General features: G+C 41.2%; 1 long non-coding RNA gene across 3 annotated transcripts; it reads left to right on the top strand.

Moving 5' to 3' along the window:
• Nucleotides 1-106: 106 nt before the first annotated feature.
• Nucleotides 107-4,502, top strand: LOC123102972 (uncharacterized). 3 transcript variants are annotated; one of them, XR_006449548.1, is made up of 4 exons: nt 107-905; nt 1,164-1,398; nt 1,509-2,154; nt 4,106-4,502. It is a non-coding gene; the product is annotated as an uncharacterized lncRNA (long non-coding RNA). The 3 variants fall into 3 exon arrangements; XR_006449547.1 differs by lacking the exon at nt 4,106-4,502 and having other exon boundaries at nt 1,515-2,369; XR_006449546.1 differs by lacking the exon at nt 4,106-4,502 and having other exon boundaries at nt 1,509-2,369.
• Nucleotides 4,503-8,528: the final 4,026 nt, after the last annotated feature.

Below are 8,528 nucleotides of genomic sequence, written 5' to 3'. Positions count from 1 at the left end.
CTCGCAGTCCATGCCTTGTTTCTTTCGTTCGCTTCCATCACCTTTCTTTTTTTTCTTGCAGCAATCTCTACTCCTAATGAACAAGTTGGTTGAATAGTCTTATCACTTTCGTCTGGGTTTTTTTCGTCTCAGCTTCCAACACCCGCCACCTTGCACTGGTTTATTTTCGTCTCACCTCTCACCACTCCTCCTTCCATTTTTATCTTCGGTTACTAAACCCGCCAACTGATTTTTCTTCCTATCCCACCGATCTTCTCTCATTGTTTTCATTCTGTTCCGGATCTCCGTCCCCCAATCCTTTCCAATCACTCTCAAGTCAGAATTTTCTTCCAAATCTGACCATGCCTATCTTGTTTCCATTCCATTTCCGATCTCCTTCCCTCAATTTTTTCCAATCATTTCCAATTCAGTTTTTTCTTCCAAATCTGATCACACCCGATCTAGATCTCGAGGGTTGCCTCCCGTTCATCCCAGCACGTCCCTTGTACCAGCCATGGAAGAGAGGAGGGAGAGAAGATGGGAGCATAGTGGCCTCTCTTGGCCCTGGCGGGAAGGCATTGGGAGGAGCCCGGGAATGGGCGGTATGGCGAAGGTCGTGGCCATCATGGTCGCGGCAGTCGTGCTCATGGCGTGCGTGTTCCCGGCCATCTGGAAGTACCGACGGTAGGCCAGCACCGTTGCACGCACACGGACACAGTCACTCGAGTCATCCACGGCTGCGCCGCAGGCCAACGGCTCCGCGAGCCTTGATCCAGTATCTCTGTCTTAGTGGTCTCCGAGAGCGTCTCCGACTGGGGCAACAACCTGCTGCCGGCGGGGAAGCAAGTCGCCTTCTGGGGCGGGCGGGGCAACAATGGCAGGGACCAGCCCCTGTCCGTCTTTGGGATCCCGAAGTACCATTACAAGTATGACAACTACTCCTCCGTTGCAATCTTGATTGTGGTATTAAGATCACATGATCAGTGAATTGTAAAGTTGAAATATATTAGCTTGACTGTCTAATGCATTTGATCTAATTAAGGATAGTACGTTCATGGCAGCTCCAGAAATGCATGCATGCAACTTATACCATGATCTTATTGTAAATGTTAGTGTTGGTGTGAGTAGCCAGAAGCAAATTAACGTCTTTCTGATTGCTCCATGTTAATGTGTCGGTTGTTCAGGGATCTGCAGAAGGCTACCAAAAACTTCACAACGATTCTGGGCCATGGATCATTTGGTCTTGTGTACAAGGCTGTAATGGCTACTGGTGAAGTCATGGCTGAAAAGGTTCTTGCGACACCGCTGCTACTTGGTGCCCGCCGCACCCAAGGCATCGGTTGCCGTCCCTGTTCTCCCGGTGGCCCTCTCGTCATGCGTTCACTTGGTCGAGAGTTTGTCACAGCCGCTGAGGAAGAGGTCGGTGAACTCTATTTACTTTTTCTGGTCTCACCTTAGCTATTTGATACCCTTCAATTGTGTGTCGCATATGTGCAGTCTAATTCAGAATTTTAAAATTTACATGTTAGTTGCAGAGTGGCTCCCAGGAAAATTACTCAAATTTATCCAATGGGTAATGACAAAGTAAGAATGGCGGGTCCACTGCTAGCCAGCTCCGAATATGGAGACAAATCATGATTCTTTTCTCGATAACCATCAACAGAACTCCAAATTCTTGATATTGAAATGAAAAGTGAGCCGACATCTATGCCATGTTAAGCTTTGAGTTCAGCTACTTCTTATGTGTTTCCCAAAGCAAAGCTGATGTTTATGTTTCAGTTTTTTCCGTAACCATTTATCTTTTTAGTTGTTCAGTCGTCCCATAATATATTTGTATTACTACCCTTTATCAATACTCCATGTGTTCATTCCAAAGCAAAGTTGTCCAGCCAAGCTACCTGCTTTTCTGTTCTTAACATTTTCACTTAATTTTTGTCACTCTTGTCTTGTTGATATGGTATGGTGCTAAATACTTGAGAAATATCTTGCATGATATTCTTCTCTTCCTACGTGCATTTATTTATCAGATTGAAGGAAAGGTAGATTTAATTTCAGTATACTCTATGCCAAGAGACACTCTAATTTTGCTTTCTTACACATATTACTGCATGACCATAGCAGACCATTGCAATGCGGCAACCCAAATTTCAATTCAACGGTGTTCTGTGCGCATCAGTAAGTTATTTATCTTACTTTCACTTTTAAATTTCGTGCTGAATCACTACAAGCATGTGTTCCTGTCTCCTACATGTCTCTAAATTCTAAGATTTGGCCAAAGAGCAACCAGTGCTAACATTTATTTGCTTGCAAGAACAAGTTGTGTTATAGAACTGTTTCCATGGTGCCCATGTCAAGTGTTGCAGTGGATTAAAAATTTTACCCTATGAATATTCTTTTTGTTGTTGTATGGAGTATAACCATAAATTTGTGTGCTCTACAGTGGTGGAGTAAATGAGTCAGGATTAAGTTCAAAAGGTTGTCTTAGCCCCTACAAAGGCTAAGATTTCCCTTTAATATTTAAGCTTCTAGGATATACTATAGCCACCGAATGTTACGCCGAGCAAAATTAAGTTTTGAGTTGTGGGAGAGGGAAAGGGAGATGGAGAAGTGTGTGTGTGTGTGTGTGTGTGTGTGTGTGTGTGTGTGTGAGAGAGAGAGAGAGAGAGAGAGAGGCGTTGGAAAAAGGGGAGGGAGAGAGATGGAAGGTGGTAGATAGAGTGGGGGAGCGAGGGACATATGTAGGGTGTGAAAGAGGGAAACTGACATATTACAATCAGAGAGAAAGGAGAGATAGAGAGCTTTAGTGTGAAATTTAGCACAAGTGCATCGTTTCGTGTCAGAAATTAAAGGTGTGTGTTGATGGAGGGGGAGGGGGATTGGGAGCCAGATATGTCACTAATTAATGTGGGGTGGTGAACATGGACTGGGGTTGGGGAGATAGTTGGTTGGGAATGAAAAAGATGTTGAGTGATTTATTTATAGAAAAGTAGACTGTAGAAGTGCATTAGAAATTTGTAGGCATATGTTTACCCGATTAAATTTTATATATATACTTGCTGAAATATCGTGCAAATGAAGCTAAAGACAATATTTCTGATATTTAATGGGAATATCTTAAACGCATCAATTAGATCTTGGTTTGTAACATATGCTTATTTATATTATTGATGTCAATGTATACATCATCGAGTTACATTATGGGTGAATTGAATTTCAATTATTTTTTGATTATTGCACACTATCTTTTGTATATATGTGAAATATAATATACATTGTATGTGCAATCAGAAAAAATCTATGCGAGCAAAATTTGATATGCTTTGTATTCAATGATGCAATCGAAAAAGACAAATTAAAAGCCCATGGCAACGCACGGGCGTTCTACTAGTGTATCATGATGATTCGGTTAACGGCGGCTGATCCCTCTACGGGGTTGGTTTTTATTCTTTATTTTTTATCAAAGGCATATTTTTATTCTTTAGAATTAGGAAAATTACCCGTGTGTTGCAGCAGGAAACACACTATTGAAACATTGTCATGGTCCCTAAAAAAACATCGTTATGGGTGTGCAAACATGCATGAAAAAAATAAAAAGATCATATATGTTTTTACCTCCTCGTCGCATCTTTTTTTTAACATCCTCCTCGTCGCATCCTGATTGATGCCTTTTTACTATTGTGTACAGTGATGTGACAGTGTACACACCATTGCGTAATGTCATATCCGCCTCAGGAGTATTGTACATTGTATTTTTCATCTATATATGTTCTGTAAGAAGTAAGATCATGGTTCGGATAAAGTTGTTCAGACTAACTAACCACTGCTCGTCATATAATATCAAAATAATCTATGCATAATCGGACTCGCCAACTATGATGTTAGTTTCTACTAGCAAAAGAGCCCGTGCGTTATAACGGGAATAAAGTAAATTTCAAAATTCATGTGATATTGAGGAGTTTATCTGTCGTGGTGAAATATTGAGCTATATCTTTCAGTCCGTTAAATTCTTCATTGTCTTAATATGAATTCATATTTTATACTTGCCCACTTCAAAAATAAGATGATCGGTTAGAAAATAAAGAGTTTACAATGATTGATGCTCTTTTGTTAATATTGTCGTCAACAGTAGGAGCAAACCGACTGCATCAACGCAGTCATGCTTCCCTTGACACCAACATCACAACCTTAAGGAGGACCAGTATTGAAGCATGCAAAGCCGGGGGAGAGATGGTACGACAGAGGGGAGTAGCCACATGAACGTGGGGTATGGAATGACTAAGGACATGGTCACATGCTTCTCTCTCCCCTCTCTCCATAGCCGACGTGTGGAGCGAACAATACGTGGCCCCTCCTTCACCCAGTTCAAGCAAGATGCACCGTCGTTGTACTCTTTCAACTCTCCATCCCTCCCTCCCTCCTCTGTATTTCACACCAACGGCACTGGTAACATATAGAGTGGAAGAATATATTGACGGGAGAAACAAATCCTCATATGCGCTTAGCAACTTATTCTATTATGTTATCATTTCTCCTCCGTGTCACCATCGCCAATGATGCTTATATTGTCCATCCGTTCCCGACTAACATGATCAATCAAAAGTGATGTGCTTGTGATCATACTATGGCATAATGCTCGTGCGTCGCTATAGAGTAAACATTGAACAATGGGTCCTCTTCCTCGTGTGATGGTGAAGGGTGCCACTGTGCCAGCAGGTCTAGCATGGGCGACTTCTGCTAGGCGACACATGCTTTGTCGAGCACCTTAAAATCATGAGGCCCTCCTCGTTGATTTGGCGTATATAGTAAAACATGTCATTGATGCAACTGGGGCACCACCGATCCACCGGTCACCTCGGCAAAGGAAACATATTGTTGACTGGGAGCAAATAATAATAAGAAACATATAAATCAAAATAGCTATATTTTTTATGCGATGAGAATTTTACTTACCTTTTTTGTGAAAAGAGAATTTTTCTTACCTTTGCTTTTCTAGGCAGGTCTATCAATTAATGCATGGCCGTTGTACGTTTTACATGAGTCAGTAGTATTGGATTTTTTTTCTTGAATTTGCATGCAGGCTTATATTGTCCATCCGTTCACGACTAACATGATCAATCAAAAGTGATGTGCTTGTGATCATACTATGGCATAATGCTTGTGCGTCGCTATAGAGTAAACACTGAACAATGAGTCCTCTTCCTCGTGTGATGGTGAAGGGTGCCACCGTGCCAGCAGGTCTAGCATGGGCGACTTCTGCTAGGCGGCACATGCTTTGTCGAGCACCTTAAAATCATGAGGCCCTCCTCGTTGATTTGGCGTATATAGTAAAACATGTCATTGATGCAACTGGGGCACCACCGATCCACCGGTCACCTCGGCAAAGGAAACATATTGTTGACTGGGAGCAAATAATAATAAGAAACATATAAATCAAAATAGCTATATTTTTTATGCGATGAGAATTTTACTTACCTTTTTTGCGAAAAGAGAATTTTTCTTACCTTTGCTTTTCTAGGCAGGTCTATCAATTAATGCATGGCCGTTGTACGTTTTACATGAGTCAGTAGTATTGGATTTTTTTTCTTGAATTTGCATGCAGGTTTACCAGCTATGCACGGCTGTTGTGCATGTTTGACAGTCCCTAGACGCAGGCAGTATGATCTCGCGCAGCTCATCAGCAGCAGCCGCCGCCGCCCCCTGTTGCCTGCCTTGCGTCGCCGGAGCTACAACGGCGCCATGGCCACGGCCACGTAGTTGGCCGACCTGGAACACAATTCATGTATAGCCCACTGTTTCTCGCCTCACTGATCCTTCAGATGTTAATTTCCATCTCCTTCCTTGTGTGACAACATTCTAAGATTTTTGTTTCCATGTCTCTCCCATTGGCCCATATTATATTTCCACATCCTTCCTTCCTTTTTCCTCATATATGAGAATTTATGCCTTCTTTATAACTTTCCTTCCTGGACCATATCAAAATTGATTCCCTCTTTTATGACTTTTCTTTCTGTCCGTTGATTCTTCAGGAGGCTAATTGACATCAAATTATAAGCGTATATAAGTTGTTCTGATGCAGTATACGCAAGCGAGGTGGGACTATTTAATAAGTTAAGAAATAGTCTTTTCTATAAACAACAATGATGTAACTCAGATGGATTTGGGCTTTGTGTTAGTACCTCAGGTGGGGAGTTCGATCCACCACGCCAGCTCCTATTTTTGCCTCCTCAGATCAGATGGGTCTGATGGGCCGCAGCCCAGGCGCGCCGAGACCCAATGCAGCGACCAAGTGTAAGTTCGTAAATAGATTTTTGGACCATTAGAAATTTAGTACCACCTCGAATAAGTTTTAAAATTCAAAGTAAAAGCGTAAAATCACGGAAAGAAAGCGCATTGTGACGGTGAACCCACGGAATCAATCCGTGCTTTATTATATATATATATATATATATATATATATATATATATATATATATATATATATATATATATATATATATTGTAGGGAGAGATACTACCATCCTAATCCTATCATCCAGTGATAGGTACCCTACATATCTCATATACTATCATTTGATATTATATATATACTACTTTATCATTATAAATATGTTCATATATTATATATAACATATTTCAAAGTAATTTACATGAAAAAAATTATAAGTTGACCCATAGTTTTTATTATATTTGTGAAATATGTACATATTTGTACGTAAAAAGAACATACTCAAAATACGATGCATACCATCGAAAAAGTAGTATATATACTATCTAGACATTCTTATATACTACATAGTACACGTACATACTCTCTGATTTGATAAATACTATATACAACATACAAAATTCAAGTGATGGTAACTACCACTGGTGGTACAAAACTCAACTATGAGATGGCTAAGAGGTGGCTATCCTATCAACACTAGCACTAGAGGTGGCTATCAGAACCTTTAGTTTGCCTCAAGATTCAAACTTTTCTATGGATAAGGTTCCTATTTATAGAATTATGGATGATCGCATTTACCAAAGAGGAAGCCATGTGGGGGTCCTTTATGCGGCAGTGGACGAAAAGGGCAACCTAGCCCCTGCGGTGGCAGGAGTATTCATGGAATGGGGTAGCTCCTTTCTAGCTTTGGTTCTTGAGCATCGCCTATTGTTAGTAAGCCTATTGGATAGGTTTTGTTGCTTTGCTAATGGTGAAAGGTTCCATTTATCCCTGGCTATTTTTAGTAAGTATGACCATCACTTGGTTGTATGTCCAAAGAACGGTTCGGCACCTTATAAATCACATGCACAAATAATTGCACATGTTCTTGCCGCCTCAGTTGGCACCGAAAATAAGGAAATAATAAATCTCTTTTTCATTTACTCTACTGGTTAGTTGTACTCATCAGGGATCAATAAATTTGAACAATGGCGTAATGTGTTCTTCGGCTATATATAGCTGCCGCTCTTTATCAGTACTAGTCACACTCACTTAGTACCTTCAGTGGGAGTTATGTGAGATGGCCGTGGAAGTAATTCAAGGGGAAGCATTTTCATGAGTATTGTTAAGGTTGAAGATTGTTTTTCAGGCATCATCATTAAGAAATCAGATGGCCTTTCCAAACGACCAGTGCTCAGAACATACTCTCTTTGGAGCAAACTGGAGGCCTTTGGACGCGATGATTGACTAGCAGACATACACATGCACCACACATACGATCCATGCACTGGCCCCTGATTGGCCCGTTTAAGGATTGATCCATCCATGCATGTTCAAGTATGGACCCATCACCTGGCACTTGATCGATGAGAGCAAAAGCATAGACGACAAGAGACAATATTTTTTTATTCCTAGTAACAAATATTATCACACTTCAATGAGTATTACTCGGGTTATAAACATACTAACAATCAACGTTTTGAAAGATAATACGAACGAAACGTACTAAAAGGAGAGGAGCTAATGATGGGGTGGGTGGTAGGATGGATGACACATGAAACTTGTAGGCTTTGAGCTTGTGCCTGAAATGGGAAGACGTGCAGCGCCAGAGCTGGTCTGTGACGCGTAGCAGCCTTTGACTTGTGTGTATGCGATAAGGAATACGCTGCAAGATCCTTTCTGCCACATCTCCCAAAAATACACATGAAATAATAACCTGGATAGCTTCTGTGACGCCCTCGATTCAATCGTACACTAATCATACACGCAAATGTGTACGATCAAGATTAAGGACTCACGGGAAGATATCACAACACAACTCTAGACACAAATTAAAATAATACAAGCTTTATATTACAAGCCAGGGGTCTCGAGGGCTCGAATACATAAGCTCGAATACATAAGAGTCAGTAGAAGCAACAATATTTGAGTATAGGCATAAGTTAGACAAGTTTGCCTTAAAAAGGCTAGCACAAAATCAACAACGATTGAAAAGGCAAGGCCTACTGCCTGGGAGCCTCCTAACTACTCTTGGACGTCGGCGGCCTCCACGTAGTAGCAGTAGGCACCCTCAGTGTAGTAGCAGTCGTCGTCAAAGGTGGCGTCTGGATCCTGGGCTCCACCA

The sequence above is a fragment of the Triticum aestivum genome, chromosome 5A (assembly GCF_018294505.1).
Source record: "Triticum aestivum cultivar Chinese Spring chromosome 5A, IWGSC CS RefSeq v2.1, whole genome shotgun sequence".
NCBI classification, from domain to species: domain Eukaryota; kingdom Viridiplantae; phylum Streptophyta; class Magnoliopsida; order Poales; family Poaceae; genus Triticum; species Triticum aestivum.
The sequence above is the reverse complement of the archived record's forward strand: the minus strand, read 5'-3'. Positions and strand labels throughout refer to the sequence as shown.